The following is a 17,238-nucleotide window of genomic DNA, read 5'->3' on the forward strand; positions in this document are numbered from 1 at the left end:
AATGCAATTGTCTAATGACACACTTCTGAGAACATATCCCTGTTGTTAAGTGACAGGTGGCTGTATTTGGAAATGAAGTTATATGTACTAAAAACACATTGTCACTGGCCTTTAAGAGTGACAAGTGCCCGGTTTTCCCCAGAAACCTAGCACCAGGTCATCATCTCCATCTCTTTCATGCTTTAATTAAGCCAACTTTCCGTTTAGCGTCAAACACTTCAAGGAAATAAAAGAGGTTCTTTCAATGATTCTCTTGTTTTGATTAGTTATCAATATTATAGTAGCATAGGTTTCAATTTTTAATTGTTGCAAAAGTGTAGTGTTTCAATGGTGAAGTAATTTCTGTGGGCTGTCTGCAGTGCCACCATTTATAGCATTTATGTCTTTGGAAAAATGTATTTCAATTGCCATATGACTATAAGTTGTGGCCTTTCCATACCTGGAGATATCATACTTAAATACTTGCCTGTTTTTATCCTTTCTGTTTTCAGCCTTGGCTACCTTCAAAATTGTGTTGTCATGCACTGCCAAACTGGTTGGCTGTCCCATGAAGATCAAATTCCATGACATCCATGGCATTTTTTATGGAGGTTTCTTTCTCTGGAAACTTTTCTTCCCCCAATCCCTGTTAAATCGAAGTTTAATGGTTTTTCAGGGCCTTGTGTATAATATCACTCTTTGTAGAATTTCTTTAATCAAAATAGCAAAAGGAAACATGTTTCTTGGTTCATTTATCTTAGTCTTGAGTGGGTTTGTGTGCATGATCTAATATCTTCATTATGTATTAAGGATCAACTGTATGCCAGACTTAGTGCAGGCCTTAGGAAGGCATGAGAGCAACTTATTCTTAGGGAGCATACAGTGTGCTGGAAATGAAACAAAACAAAAACCAACAGGCACAAAATCATTACAGAACAGGTAAGTCTTATTGTGAAGTGACAATAGTGATAAAAACGAAGAAGAGGGAACAATCATTAATTAGGAACCAAATGTTATAGTATTATTCTAGTATAACTCAAGAAGTAAGTGTTTGATTACTGTTACATGTTCTGTCTATGATGTATATGTTTTAGCCTATATATTAGGAAATGCTTGGAGTTGTGTTTGCTGTTTACAAGAGGTTTCCCTACTTCTCAGAGAAACTTACCAATTTTAGATATGTACTCTTTATATTACTTTATTTTGCTTTTTGGGACAGAGTCTTGTTTTGTCACCTAGGCTGGAGTGCAGTAGCACAGTCATAGGTCACTGCAGTCTTGACTTCCCAGGCTCAAGTGATCCTCCCACCTCAGCCCCGCCGCTGAGTAACTGGGACTACAGATATGCACCACCCTGCCTAGCGAATTTTTAAAATTTTTTGTAGAGAGAGAGTCTCACTACATTGCCCAGGCTGGTCTCAAAGTCCTGGGCTCAAGTGATCCTCCTGCCTCGGTCTCCCAAAGTGCTGGGATTATAGATGTGAGCCACCATGCCCAGCCAGGTGTGTATTCTTTATAATCAGAGATACTCTGTGATATAACTGTCAGTATTTTTATTTTGGGGGGTGACAGTAAATGAGTATTTAGCAATATTCTCTGTTCCCCTGAAATTTGTAATTTTTGATATATTTACTTAGGAGAACCATGGACCTTTAGAGACCTGAGTCCAAGTGTGAATTGAAGAAAAACACTTGTATGTTTTCAGTAGGCCTATAGACTCCAACTCTTTTCCTACATTTATTTTTTCTTACTACGGTCAGTCTTTTGTCCCTCAGGTCCTCCCCATTATCACTACCCATCCCATAGATGAGCTCTGTTTCCTTATATTCAAAACAAATATTCTTCAACTGAGATTATCTCTTCCTTGCTACCAGTTCACTGCTGATTTTACAGGTTAGCTAAGTCTAGTGAAACTGCGGAGTCTTCCAAAGCCAGGTGGATGAATGGATTATGCTGTGGTCTAGGCTAGGTCTTGTTGCCTCTATCTATTTCACTTTTGTTCCCTCTTTTTATGTTGAAAGTAGTATATGCTTATTTAAAATAATGGAGAATATGAAAAAGTTAGAGTCTTATTCTTGTCACTCAAATACAATTTTTGTTAGCATTTTGATGCATTTTCCTGTCATTTTCTCAGTCGTGAGTGTTCAGTTTTTATAAGGTATATTACTAATTATTATATACACACAGTTTTGTATCCTCCCTTTTTCGCTTATAGGAGGCATTTTTCGTGTAGTTATATAATCATTCATCTTCTAAGAGGTGCTTAAGTAACATTCCTTATAATGGACAAATCGTAGTTTACTTGATAATTCTACTACTATTAAACATTTCGTTTCCCCCCTAGTTTTTAATATTATTAGTAATGGTATGGTGAGCATCTTTACGTATAAAATGTTTTAATGTGTAGGGTTATTTCCTACAGATAGATTCTCCTAGGTGTAATTTATGTGTCAAAGGTTATAACTGGCCTCAGACTCTAATTACATATTGTCAGATTTCTTTTCTTTTTCTTTTTTCTTTTTTTTTTTTTTGAGACAAGGTCTCACCGTGTCACCCAGAGTGAAGTGCAGTGGGGCAATCTCAGCCCACTGCTGCCTCGACCTCCTGGGTTCAAGCAGTTCTCTTGCCTCAGCCCCCAAGTAGTTGGGGCTACAGGTGTGCCACCCCACCTGGCTAATTTTTGTGTTATTTTTAGAGATGGGGTTTCGTCATGTTGCCCACGCTGGCCTCAAACTCCTGAGCTCAAGTGATCTGCCTGCCTCAGCCTTCCATAGTGCTAAGATTGCAGGCGTGAGCCACACCCAGCCCTTGTGGGATTTCTTGAAAAACATTTTTTTCCCATGTCACCTTCCTACTCAGGAATTTTTATTAGCTTTCTGTTGCCTACAGTCTAAAGTCATACCCATCTAATTGGTCCTTTTCGTTTTTAAAACACTTTCTAAGAAACTTTTTTTGTTTTAACCACCTACTTATCATTGAGCATTACATTCCATCTAATTTTCCACATTATAAAAAGTGATGCAGGGAATATTCTCTTATGCAGAGAGAGGCATGTTTTTTTTGATTTTTTGAGGGGATAAATTATCAGCAGCGAAAATGCTGGGTTAAAGAATATAAACATTCAATGAAACTAATAACCAAGCTTTTTAAAAAATAAGATTATATCAGTTTACAAATTTACCAGTTATGTATAGTCTTCCTAGTAGTGAGAATAATTATTTTTTTTAATGTTCATTTAAGGGAATGTGAGGGGGAAATTTCCGTGTTTTTTTCAGTTTGCATTGTTTTTATTACTAGTGAGATTTCAGGTTTGTCCACATTATTTGTTGGTTAATTGTATTTTCTTCGGCTTAGCTTTCAAGGCCCTCTGTAAGTTGGACCTGCCCTTTTCACCTTATCTGCTGTTATTCAAACCCACAAATATTTATTAAGCCCCTGCTGGCTAACTTCTCCCACCCCAACAAATAAACACACTCTAATCAAGCCAATCTCCCTATTGTTCCCTTGAACTTGTCAGGCTTTTCCTTTTGATGCTTTTGTTCATGCTTTTTCTACTCCTACAGTGCCTATCCCTCCTCTTTTGCTTACAGTATGCTGATTTCCCCCATCCTTTGGGTTCAACCCAAAGCTTTTTTCCTCTTGGAAATTTTCCCTGACCTGACCGACTTGCTTGAGGACAGGGTCCGGGGCTCATACTCCCTTGTATCCCAGTGCCTTATTTAGGATCTGCCTAATATAGTAGGTAGGCAATGATGTTGCTTTAAAAATGCATCTTGAGATAGGCAGACCTAGACTTAACTTTTGGCTCTGACTTTGAGCAAGTTATTTTAGTCCGCCGGGCCTCAGTTTCTTCATCTCAGGGTCAATCATAAAATGGGGATGGTAATAGTATCTGCTTCTAGAGTTGTGAGGAATAAATGTGGTAATGGTCGTCCCAGCACTTGGTCTTCCTTTCCTTAGGACCCTTCCTGATGTGCCCCAGATTCTGTATGCCATCTCTTTCTTGCGGTGGTATTGTTTCTTGTGAATTGTTATATGCCCTCAGATACCAAATTCTTAAGGTGGTGGGGGATTGTATTTTAAATTTTTTGCCCATCCTAAAGCGCTGTGTAAATGCTGATTGAGTATAATTGAGCAGCTTTGGTAGCAGTGAGTATAATTGAGTAGCTTTGGTAGCAGTGAAAATGAGGGCAATGCAGTGAGGAGGACCTCATTTTCAGTCTTTTACTAAAAGCTTTACTGACCCTTTATTGGAGAACTTTCTCTTAGGGCCTTTAAAAAATATTTAATTTTGTTGCTTATTCAGCCAAATGGAGTTAGTTATTCAGTAGAAAATGGTAAAAAGATCCAAATAACACCACCGGATTTCACTTTTCCATATAGTGTTTCAAAGCGTTGTATTCATTAATATTTGTGCAAAAACCTATGGTTAATACCACAAGAAGTCATAAACTAAACCAGATTTTTCCCCTTTTTAACTTTCACATGACTTGGATTAACAACAGCGTTACTCCCTAATTTACACCAAGCATTCTCAAAAAGCTGAAACAATGATTCATGTTTAGTCACCGTGTGACTGGCTATTTTCATTTATTTAAAATATAAACAACAAAAAATACCCTGGATAAAGATCTCCACATATTTTAACTAGTGACAGATGCTATGATCAGTATTTTTACTTAAGTCAGGCATTTTTTACTTACACCTCAAGCCTTGCAATTAAGCTTTAGGCCTTTCCAAGCATAACAGTTAACCAATAAACCAAAATATCAGCCTGGTCTGGCTTAGCTCAGCGGTCTTTTGATTTCTTCCAGTCTGTTTGATGTGGAGGCTTATTGAGATTTATCTACTGAGCTGTTCATAGTTTGTAGGGCTGAGAGCACTGGCTATATTATATAAGATTCCATTAGTGACAGAAGAGTGTAGACAGTCTCTACAGTGTAGATAGTTTAGTCAGTTGTGGTAGTCATAATTTTGTTGAAATTTTTAAGACTGTTGTCAAGCTTTTTAAAATTAATAGTCAATTATTTTTCTTATTTACCAGTTTATACTGTGAGCCTCAAAACAGATGTAGTTTGATTGGTTCAATTTAGTAGAAATTTTCTCAACTTTCAGGAGAAGTCTCTGCAGATGTGAAAACTTTTCCAATTATTTGGACCAGTTTACCCACAGGGAAATAAAAATAGAAATACATAGTAATCAGTCCTAAATATTTGCTGTGTGGGTAGGTAAACATTATTCCATCGTATCGTTCATGATGGTAGTAGCATCAGTATACGAACCTTAAGTGCTACAAAGGGCTTTTACACACTATGTCCTGTATTCCTGGTAGTGATACTCAGTAAGTAAGTATTATTGTCCCTTTTCTAAATGGCACACTTGGAATTTGGGTTATTTATTTGCTACATCATTTCATATCTAGCGTGAAGCAGAGCTAGTGTTCAAATTCAGTTATAACTTCTAGCTCAGTTATTTTTGCACTACATGAAAGGTTTTTTTTCTTGTTAAATAATATACAGTATTTCTTAAAGTAACAAAGTTCTGCCAAGCAGCATCCCCGTGGTGTTTAATCACATCCTCTTTCTTTAGAAGTAGAATAAAATTATTCACATTTATCCTGCTGAAGATAAGAAAATAAGGTCATATTGGAGGAATAATGAAACATATTTATGCTTTCTGCCTCAGTTGCCTCATGTCTTGAATGGGGAAAATATCTCTTAGGGTTTTTGTGCAATTGAGTGAGTTCATACGTGCCTGCAGATTAGGAGAGTACTTGGCACAGAGTAAATGCACAATACAATTAGCCCTTGTAAGCATTCATTTACTCAGTAGGGTATATTGACCTGCTGCTATGTGCCAGGTAATATGCTGGGCATTAGGAGGTAAATAAGTCAAAGTCTTTGCCCACAAAGATCTCAGAATCAAGTAGAGTAGACATACCCCAAACTGTGTGCTAGCAGCATGAATATTCTCATATAGAGGTATGTATGCAAGGAGGTGTGGACACACAGAGTAGGGATGAGTAGGGACTGTTAGGCAAAACTTCCTGTAAGAGTCAGGGCCTGAGCTTGAAAGATGAGTAGAAGTTAACCAAGTGAAGAAAACTGTAGGGGCAAAGGGAGCCAGGAGGACAGATGATGGTAGTGAAAGGTTGGTGTGAACATGTTTTTTCAATTCAGAATTTCTTGAAGACATTAATATGCTGCTATGCATTATGATTCTCCAGTCATAGCATTGACTACTCATTTAAAATATTGAATCATGGAATCCTTTTAATAGAATATCCATTGAAGAGCTGTGTTTTATAGGACACACTTTGGGAAATTCTGGATGGACCAAGTGGTGAGAAGAGAGGAGCATGAGTTCAGGTTGGAAATGAGGCAGACAAGGAGGATGGAGAGACAGATACTGATTAGAGATATTAAGACAGTAGATTTGATAGGACTTGATGAAAAACAAGGGGGCCAGGGAAGAGGAAACATAGTGGCATGGCAGCAGATTTGTGGCTTGGACAGATTCTGGGGCTAATGGTGCCATTTACAGCAGCGAGGATTTAGGAGGAGGAACTGACTGGTGGGGGAAGATACCAAGTTCAGTTTTGCCCCTGTGTTTTGAGATGCCTGGGGGACATCCAATGGCAGATCCAAAATGACATCTATTTGGCAGTTAGATATGTAGGGTCTGGAGCATAGGAGTGAGGTCTAGGCCAGATGAAGGAGTCATCCGTAGGTGGTATTTTATGCCAGGAAAGTGAATGAGATCACCCAGAGGGGCTAGGGTGGACTCGGGGAAGCATCAGTATTTAAGTGATGTATGAAGGATGAGGATCCCTCAGCAGACATTGAGTATTTTAGTAATCTGATATTCTTTGGGACAGGCTTGCTCTTTTCAAGATCTGTGAGTATTTTGTTGTGTTGTGTTTTTCTGGAAAGTGTCCGAATCCACCCATGCAGAAAATCTACTTTGTGGGCTCTTCCTCCCAAGAATCTGGGTAGTTGTAGAAGGAGGCACTTAACCCACGCTCTGAGCTCTCTAAGGAGAGCTGTGTGAGACTCTACCCAGCCCTTCTGAACTCAGTCAGAGAAGGTGGAGCCATCTTGCATTGTTAAGTTTTGGAGTGTTAAGTCCTTAAATGTAACTGGAGAAATAATGAAAGGGAAGTATTCCACTGGATTAAACAAGTTCAATGGATTTTAATTTTCCTGATAAACTATTATTAAGAAATTGTTTTGGAGATTTACTCTTTGAGTAGGATTAGCTAACCTCCATTTTCATTTGGATAAATAGTTCTTTAATTAGAAACCAAGATTTAGAGAATAGTTCCTATTGCTTTACATAGTGTAGAGAAGGTATGTGAAACTGCCAAATCAAGGTTTTCCTCATGATAGTGAGAAGCAGGGAAAATAAGAGGAAATTATAATATGTTAAGGGAAAAGATTCTTTTCATCCAAATATACCAGCTTTTATCTTCAATTCTGGGTCTTTGCCGGCAGGGTTTTTTCCCCCTGTTCTTGTCATGCCAACAGTTGCATATTTCTGGCAAAATGTTCGTTACTGGCTAGGGGTGCTCAAGAAATCTTTTGCTAGAGAATTAAGCAAGCAGAAGTCTGTCAAAACAAATATTCTAGTTTGAAAATACAGTCCTGCGGGGGAAGCAGGAGGAGTGGATAGTGGAGGAGGCCAGGGCATGTTCTGAGGCTGAGTATTTATTTCATAAGAATTCTGTGTTCTGAAAGACTGTTGTTTGTAGGAATGCCGGAGGAAGCGGGATTGTGGTACGTTAAATGTACTGATGAGCAAGATTTTTCTGGGGAATTTTGGTTTGTTCTTGTGCTTGTTATGTAGCTCATGTGATGACAGCCTTTGCCGAGAGTGATACATTTTGCTAACAAATAGCCTTCTTAACTTAATTCAAGAGGCATTTAACAAAACTTATTAGTTTACATGGAAAAAAACCCAGGCCCAAGGATACTAAACACACATAAACAAAGATGCACATAAATACCAGTCCACTTCATAAGCATTTATTTGGCTAGGAATGCCAACATTATACAATTCCAATCTTGAAAGTATTCATTGATTGATTCAAAAAAGTAAAACTTGTTTTTCCTTCTACTTCTTTTTTGTTACTTTTCTTTTTAAGTTACTTGTTTTATAGATGAGTAAGAGTATTAATGGATAGAAGCAAAAGTTTTAGATTCCTTTGTTATATAGTTGCTCAAAGCTACTATTATAGAAGTTGCTCTTCAAGTTGGAGAAACATAGGCTGACATTTTTGGTTTTACCCACTGGGATGGGAGTAGGTGCTAACCATATTAAGCCTCACGGATGAAAACTGTTGCATACAAAAGTGGATTTATTTCTTCTACAGAATTTTCTGACCGTATATCAATATACAACTGAGATTTTGTGAGATAACTATAAATAAAATATACTACCTTATAATATTGTTGTAAATGATCTTACATAGTAGAATGTATTAGTAATAAAGCTCTCAAAATAACTAATAAAATAGAGATCAGTTTATTCTTAGCTTCTTCCGGCAAATTTTAAACTTGCTACTATAAGCAATTCAAGGAGCACATGCCTGTGTCTGGAGCACTGAGAGGAAACCATCCTGCTCTTTCCTTCCCTGATTTCATATACTTTAGTTACTGGAAGAAAGATTAATTAATGTAAAATTTCTTTACTTTTAGTAATTCAAAAGAATAAAAATTTTTTGAGGACTTGAAAAGATCATGGTGCACCATTGGAATTTGCCTTTAGTAAATGTAACATTTGTTTTCTAAAGAATTATAACAACATACTTAAATTCCAGAACAGTAAGCAAAATAGCTTAAGTTCACTGACTTGAAAAAACATTCTTTTATACTGCACGATTCTAAAATAAATACTTAAAAGAAACAGAGAGCAAGCCATTCTATCTTGGATTTCATTTTCCTTCAGATAGAACAGCTAGAACAAACATTCTTGCTAGTTAACATTGCCTGTGTTTTTATGAAGTTAATAACTGGCCTGTCAATCACGCCCTATATAAATACGGTAGTTGAATGCTTTCTGCTTTAGAAGCACTTTTATTTACAAGAGCTGCCAGCCAAGATTTCCAAAGGACTCCACGGGCTGTTTGCTTTGATCTGTTTTGAGGGCTGGTCTCTTTAGACCTGTTGGTTTGCTCTTTCTGATACCTTTGTGTAATCAGGTATGGGGAGAGCAGATGTGCAGAATAAACACATCTTAAGGGAACCAAGTCTCAAGAGAAATCAAGTAATTATGAATGAACAGCTCTAAAAAAGAGGGAGAGAATATTTTCTTAAATCAACTTAGTTGCTGTTATGACCAAAGAACAGATGTTGTGGTGTTCACCCCAGAGAAGCAAGAGATTTTCCCTTAAACCTCAGCTTATAATGAATGGAAGTGGTATGTGTATCCCTCACCCTCAAACTGTTGCTGTCCTTTAAATTTGTAAATTGCTGAGATGTTGCAGCTCTTCTCAGTTGACTTTTGCCTTTGACCTTTTCTCATTTGCTTCTTCCCTAGGAAATGTTAACCACATGTCTCTACCCAAATAATTGAGTCTCTGTGAGAGTGTTTACCTTTATATTTTGAACTGGAAATGCCTTTTAGTATTTAAGACAATTTTCCAAAAAAGATGGCTTTTTGTTTTGTGATTTTGATTTGGAGTTCTCCCTCAACACTGAGGGAGAACTGAAAGCCAAATTCATCTTTGTATCCCCGCAAATGGCAACCATAGGGCTCAGTGTATAAGAGAATGATAGAAATGAAGAGAAACCAAAATTCTTTGGTCTTCCTTCCAAAATGGCCTATTCTGAGTTTAGTTTATTTCACTTTTCAATTAAATGTTGCCCTAATCATTTCCATATATTACATTTAAATATCACTTTTCTCTAGGAATCTGAATGTTTGAACATATTAGAGGTTGTTACCTTCTATTTTAGTTTGAAATTGAAACAAACCAAAAGGTAGCCTCCCCTGTTTTTTTAAACTAGAAATGTTTACCTTGACTTTACAGTCCTTTAGGAGAGCCTGATTTAGAGATTTTCAGGCACTAGAAGTTCACCTTACTATTTCAGGAAATTCTCTTTATACTTTTCAAATGGCTTTCATGGACATTTTTTGGTCAGCGCCTTCCCCTTTTGTGACACTGGCAGGAATCTTAGAGTTTCTGTGGAAAGTTGCCTGAACGTTACCCATGGTTTGGAAAGCAGGTGTTTTATTAACCAGAGTTTTCTCCTTTGTTGCTCTAACATTTTCAAAATCTAGTATCTTAAAATGTTATTTGGTTCCTTATTTATGGTTTTAAAATTCTGGCATCTCTATAGTAATCAACAAAGTATAAAATGCAGCCCGAAATCCCCTTGATTCAGCAGCCTTCCTCAGATACTCACGTGCCAGAGTAAAATTATTTGGTAAATGTTAAGGTAGATTAAAGCTTGGGTTTAAACTCTGTTCCCTCTGGGCACCTTTTGGGGGTCAGAGGTGGTAAAGCTGTGGTATTGCCTGGAGCCAGTGCAAACTAACACCGTTGTGTTGCCTGTGTGACGGCAGAAACCTCTAAGGGATGTGAAACTGCCAAAATTACATTTGAACATTTCAGGCCTTTGATTGCAGAACCTTTGCTGAAAGCAGTAGTGCAGGGTAGCCAGAGATCAGGCCAGAGAAGCAAGGAGGAGTAAACTTGGATCGGCCATGCCACAGATACCAGGGGAGAAACTGCCTCTCCAAACGATGCACAAGGGACAACTCTGAAGGTCCACGGGACTGCTGAGTTAGCAGATTAGCTGAGGCCCCTCCAGTATTTTCATTTTGCATTCATCCAGGGCTCAAACCTATAATTAAATTTTCTGAACAAAGACTCTATTAACCCAGACCATCCAGATTGATGACTAACAGCTCTTCCTTCCAGGTACATAAGGAAATCTGTAATGCTTAAAGCAAAATAAAGACCCTAGTCAGGTTTGGGGGAGGGCAAAGTCAGGGAGTGGATGTAGTTAGGACTGGGTTTACCTTTCAAAAATCATTTTTTAGTACTTAAAATGGACCTTTCAGTGGTTCCTGCACTTACTCAAGTATATGTGATTTACTGAATGATCTAAAACTTAGTCACAGTGATTTTAATTTAGATATCTATGAAAATGTGTTGGTTTTTAAACTTTTGGCACATTGTTTAAAAATTCTCTCTTTAATATTTTGTGTGGGCAGTGTAGACTTAGGTGAAACTTTTCAGCACAGACCCAGACACAGTTCATTATGTTACTCCTATGCCAAAACTTCAAGTAGCTTTCCAGTGTTTGAGAAATAAGGTTCAAATTCATTAGCTTGGCATTTGAGGCCTTCCACAGTCCAGCCTACTTTCTGCGAGAGGTTTTTGCTCTAGCCTTGGCTGTTGTCCCCAGCAAACCTTATACACCTCTGCCTCAACAGTGTCCTTGTGCCATCCCCTTCTCCACTGACTTTTCTCCTCCTCCTACAGCCTCCCCACACTCCTGGGACAGGTGAATCCTAACTGTTCTGCAATGCCAAGCTTCACCTAGAATACTTTAGGACCTCTGCTTTTCCAAATCTGTCAACATCCTGGTTAATCCCACCTCTTGTGAAACTGGCTTTCCTGAAGCATTCCTCTGTGGGCTCTCCCCCACCAGTTTGGCCTCCAGAGCAATGTTATACCACGTCTATGGCTCTTACCACGCCAACCCTTCATTTGTGGTTGGTTTTTGTGTTTTTGTTTTCCCATTCATTTCTGTCTTGTTTTGTAAACTCGATAAAGTTCCTTGAGGCTTAGAATTGTATCTTTTATGTACGAGTGTCCTCCAGAGCACTTAACATAATGTTTAATATATATCTGTCAGTTGTTTGATTGATTGGTGCATGTCTCAGGCCCAGGGCTTGATGTCTTTGCAGTCTCTAAAGACAGCAAGCTATTTTCAGAACCACTGAGTACCTTTGTACCAGGTTTATTTTTTGGCTTTTCAACTTGGTAGTGGAGATATTAGGCCCAGTTCTGTCCAGAAAATGTATTTTCCAAATCTTTGCATGGACAGAATAGTGTTACAGTCACAGTCTGGAGCAGTTTCACCTGGGTACTGCCAACTCTTTCTTATGCTGACTGGCTGACCCATGTGGAAGTGTTCCTCAGATCTCATTTCAGCTTTCTGGCTTACTTTTTTTTTTTTTTTTTTTTATTAAGAGAAAGCTTGTTTCTAAGATCCTTTTTGGAGCAAAGGCAAGTGAGTATTCATTAAATGTTTACTTTCTTGACTTTAATTCACTTCAGCAGATGATAACTCAGGTGGGATTATGCCTTGACAGTGATCTGACAAGGTCCTTGTTCAGGGTAGTTACTGACTTTTCCAGTATCAACCTTCTAGATACAGCATGAAGCCAACATCCTTGTGTCTGAACTATATAAGGAACTGGCTTTCTTTTAATTTTATGTGTTTTGAGTTTGAGGAAGATGCATATTTTGCCGAGATGTGGCTTTTGAGACTTCAGTGCTGAACTCATTTGGTCTGAAAACTACTGATAAAATTTCTACTTTTGCAAACTTGTTTTTTTGTTTTTGTTTTTAAAAAGTAGGCACACTCAGTTTTTTAAAAAACAAGTCTACAGTAGTGAATGCCCTAACTGACACAGCATGCTTTGGCTTCTGGAAGCTTGGGCCAGACTCTGAGAGATTTTAATAGCCAGTATGGACCTATGTACACAGTAGTCAGTCCCTCACATTCACACAGCACTGTTTAACATGTGTGTATTTATTCATTCAACAAATATTTTTTGAGAACCAGCCAGGACCCAGGCATTGTACTAGGTTCATGAGATACAGGGATGAGTAATCACTGGATATTTTACTTCCTTATTATTATTTTGACTTTTAGTTTCTAGTCTGTTTTCTCTTACTAGAATATCAGCTCTTTGGAGGGTGGGTATTTGCCTCATTCAGTGTTTTATCTTCAACACCTAGAGCAGTGCCTGACATAGCAGAAGCTCAGTAAGTATTAGTCAAATGTATGAAAGAAGGTCTACAACAAGGGATGTAAACACTTATAAAAGCACATGGGAAATGCATGTAATCTGGGATTGGGGGAGTCAAGGAAGACATCCTAGAGCAAGAAAGATAATGGGTGAGAGGAAGGATGTGCAATATTTATTTGGGAAAGAGGAGTGGAGGTGAGGGTGACTGCTCCCGTGCAAAAGTCAGGATGAAAATGCACAGGGTACAGAGAGGGCAGCCTGAAGTGAGCTGGGGACCTTGTCAGCTAACTCAAGGACATGGGAGCAAAGAAAGTATCTTAAACACAAGTATAACAGGATTTGCTTTAGTATGATCATTTTGGCTGATGTGGCTGGATTGGAAAGTTGTGCTCAAGACTGAGAGATCTGTTTGTTTGAATAATTTTGTTTGTTACAATAATGTAGACAAGACAAGTGGTACCTAGACTTTTCTGTTTTGTGAACCAGCAAAATTTTTTTTTTATTTTGAAGATCAACATAATACAGTTATCAACCCTTTAATTTTGTTAAATAAGTACATTAAAAAGCATATTACATGTCAGAATCATTTCATAAATTAAAGGACATTTTCACATACATAACCACATATATACATCCCCCTTTAGGAATCTCAAATTAATATTAGATATTTAAATAGAATACCTTAGCTTTATGCAGAATTTACGGCATTGCACTGTGGGGTTTTTTGTTGTTGTTGTGGTTGTTTTCATTTTCTTCATGAATGGGCACTGGCATGTGGTCTGATATTTGTAAACCGGAGATGTAGGCTAGGATGAAAATGTTGGTGATCAGAATTAGGATAGTGACAGTAGGGGTTGAAAAAAGTGAATAGAATTGAGAGATAGGCGGTCGAATCAGCAGAACTTGGTGATTTCAAAGTACTTGCAGATCTCTTATCTCATTTGATCCTAATGGTAACCATGTGAGGAAGTTAATTTGGTTAGGTATAGTTATCCCCATTTAATAGATGAGGAAAATGAGGCTCAGAAGTTAGGTGACTTCCCCAAGTTACATATCTGATGAATAGCACAATGAAATCATCATTCAGGTGGCATTGGACTCTTGGTATATGGCACCTTCACCCCTTTTTGCTTTTGCTCACATTTCAGGGAAGAAAGGAAAAGGAATCCTGGGCTCCCTGTGAGTCATATCTTTTAGGTCAAAACATACGACGCAGACTGTCCTTAGAATAAAATAATATTTTAGTGATGACTCTTTGATTTATCTTATCTTGCAACATCATCCATTACCAATCCATGAACTTGAGTAACCCTATTTAAATTAGGCCAGAGGAGATGAAGGCTTCTTTGGCAGTATTTTCATGTTATCCTGTGCTACCCTTTTTCCTTTCCATAAATAAGCCTTGGCCATTCTATTTATGGTTGTGTTTGTTTTGTTTTGTTTTGTTTTTTGTCGAGAGGTGGAGGACAGTGAGACTTTGTGTGTATGTAAGGATATCCCCTATCACCTGGGATTTTTTTTTTCCTTTCTCATCCTCAGTGTATGTGCAGATTAGTTTGGTGCTATGTAGATTCCAGAAAGAATGGAATAGACTTTATAATGGAGTACTCCTTGTTGAAGGGCAAAGACAGGAAGTGGAAGTGAATAAAAAGAATGAAATTGGACTTAAAGGAGAAAAAAGTGAAGCAAAAACAATTTGAATTGGACAAAAGAAAAAAGTGTTAGAAAATATTTGTGGGCGGTTCCCTATAACTGAATTTTAAATAACATTTTTGGTGTATAGTCATAAAATCCTCTGACCTATGAAACACCAGTTTAATGGAATTAATTAAAAATAAGATGGAATGCCAGAATTTACATATGAAAACTATCAGTAACTGTTCCTTCAATTCATTGTTTTTATTTAGTCTTTGTATCAGTCATTTTTCTAGGCTCCTTGTTTCCTGGCAAATTTGAAGATGTTTTTGGAAAACTGTTAAGATTGACTTTAAATTATTTTAGTAGAGACTCAACTACTAGTAAGTCTGTTGTAATTACAAATAATTATGAGAAATACGGTTTCCTTTTCCAAGAAGCAAATAAACTTGTTATTGAAGCATCTGCACCTCTTTGTGTATATGTTCACAGAAGTGTCTACTTTTACTACTAGAATGGGCACATCAAAACCAAATATTGTTATCTTATTATGTGTGAGTAGGAGAGTGAGAGTAGCATTGTGTATACTGCCATTTTCATCTCCTTTAATCACCTCACTCACTGTGCGTGTGTGTGTGTGTGTGTGTGTGTGTGTGTGTGTAGATATCCTAAATACATTTTTTCTACCGATGTGGAACATTCTATCCCACTTCATAGCTGTCTTCCTGGCCTTTGGCACGTGTGTGCACACACACACGTATATAAAATTTAGTGTTTGATTCCGTCAAAGTATAGGTGTTAATGTATTCAGAATGCTGTGTAAAATTTTTTATGCCAGACCTAAATTTTAATCATGCTTTCAATGCCTGTACTTTGTGTATTTTTAAAAGCTATTTGCATTGTAAGTTTGAAAGTGAGTTATGTTCTCTGGTGTACTCTTAGTATCTTAGTATCTTGAGTGTGTTGAAGTTAATTGTAATTTATACTAATTTCCTCTCTATTCCTTTCATCTCATCTTTAAAGTGCTGAGGGAAAGGAAGAGGACTGGGTGGCAAGAGCCAAGACAAAAGAACAATGTGTGTGTAATTTGTTCAGAAGGTACAAAGTTAGATTTTTGATTTGTTGATGCATTATCTCATTTCTCAAGTAATTCCACTAAGTAGGCACTATTATTCCCATTTTATAGAAAACAAAATGTAGTGACAGAGCGAGACTCTGCTTAAAAAAAAAAGAAAAGAAAAGAAAACAAAATGTAAAATTATTTAGCAAGGTTGAATAAATCACCCAAGGTTACACTGCCACTGTGTGGTATTCCTCTGGTCAGGCTGGTTCTAGACCTTTGCTCTTTCTCTACTTTGCATTTCCTCATTCCCACCCCACCACAGAATAAATAATCTGTGGAACATGGTTTCACATTCTATTCCATGATGTAGTAGCAGCCTTTTCTAAAATGAAATGCTGTGCATATTATTATTTTTTAATTGCCATTGGAAATAGGCTGAATGTAGTCAGATAAATAGTATTTGAACTGCTTTAGTTTATGTGGAATATTACCTTTGTCTGAATGCATGACTTTTTTTAAACTTTTAATGTGATTATATAATTTAGATGACTATTTGCCTTAACAATGATGAGTTTTGCACATTTTTAAGACTACTTGGAGGTATTTATATACCTCAGATATTTACTAGGAAGTATCTTTGCAAGGTTAGGTAAAACATTTTACCAAATGAGTTTCAATGAGTCTCTGTTGGGAAAGGTTAAATAGCACTGTAGCGTAGTCTTTTGGCAATCGAGCAGTTCGTCTGCACAAATAACAGTGAATATAATTGACGGTCTTAGTAATAAGGTCATAAAGTCAAAAAGAGCTACCACAGTGTGGTCAACGTTTTGACCATAAGGAACAGAATGTAAAAGTTGGTTAGCTGGAAGGATTTCCTGCCTCCTTAGTAACTATTGTGTCTCTGTTTCCTTAGTCATAGCTGAATTGAGAAGAAGAGAAAAATCTTTTAATTCTGCATTTAGAATTGATGTTTTTCAGATTTACATAGTGGAAAGCGTGTTTGGATGAGTATAAGCCAGAACCTAACCTATCCTTTGCATAAATGCCTTTCTGCAATACTGCTTATTCAGGATGGGCTTCTTTTGTGTCTTCTTGTTAGCCTGCTCTCTAACCCTTGTTTTACACATTATAGCATTTAATATGCTCCTTTTTTTAACTGACAGAATTACTCTTTGCATTGTTGTGTGTGTGTGTGTGTGTGTGTGTGAGAGAGAGAGAGAGAGTGAGAGCACGTGCTTATGCAAGAGAGAAAGTGTGTTTGTATGACGGAGAGAAGTACTACAGGCATACCAAGAAACAGCTGCCACCTAAAATTTATAATCAACAATAGAAAGAAAAATAGAGATTTTTTAAAAACGGGAATTCCGTAGAAGCAGGTATACTGTAATATAGGGAACAGATGGAAAAAAAGTAAGTTACACTCTCAGGGAGGTGAGATGAAATTAAGAGCAATCTGTGAATAAGAAGGAGCTTTAGAAAATTTAAAAATATGATAACCCAAGTAAAAATTTCAGTACATACTAGGGAAGACAGTAAAAGGACACTGCCAGAGATTGACCTAGAGAGAGGGAG

General features: G+C 37.3%; 1 protein-coding gene across 7 annotated transcripts in view; it reads left to right on the forward strand.

Annotated features, from left to right (window-relative positions):
- The window catches only part of THADA (THADA armadillo repeat containing), a 362,434-nt gene that overhangs the window by 123,190 nt on the left and 222,006 nt on the right, over positions 1-17,238 (forward strand). The gene's annotated exons all lie outside the window — the stretch shown is intronic.

This window comes from Pan troglodytes, chromosome 12 (assembly GCF_028858775.2).
Source record: "Pan troglodytes isolate AG18354 chromosome 12, NHGRI_mPanTro3-v2.0_pri, whole genome shotgun sequence".
Lineage (NCBI taxonomy): Eukaryota > Metazoa > Chordata > Mammalia > Primates > Hominidae > Pan > Pan troglodytes.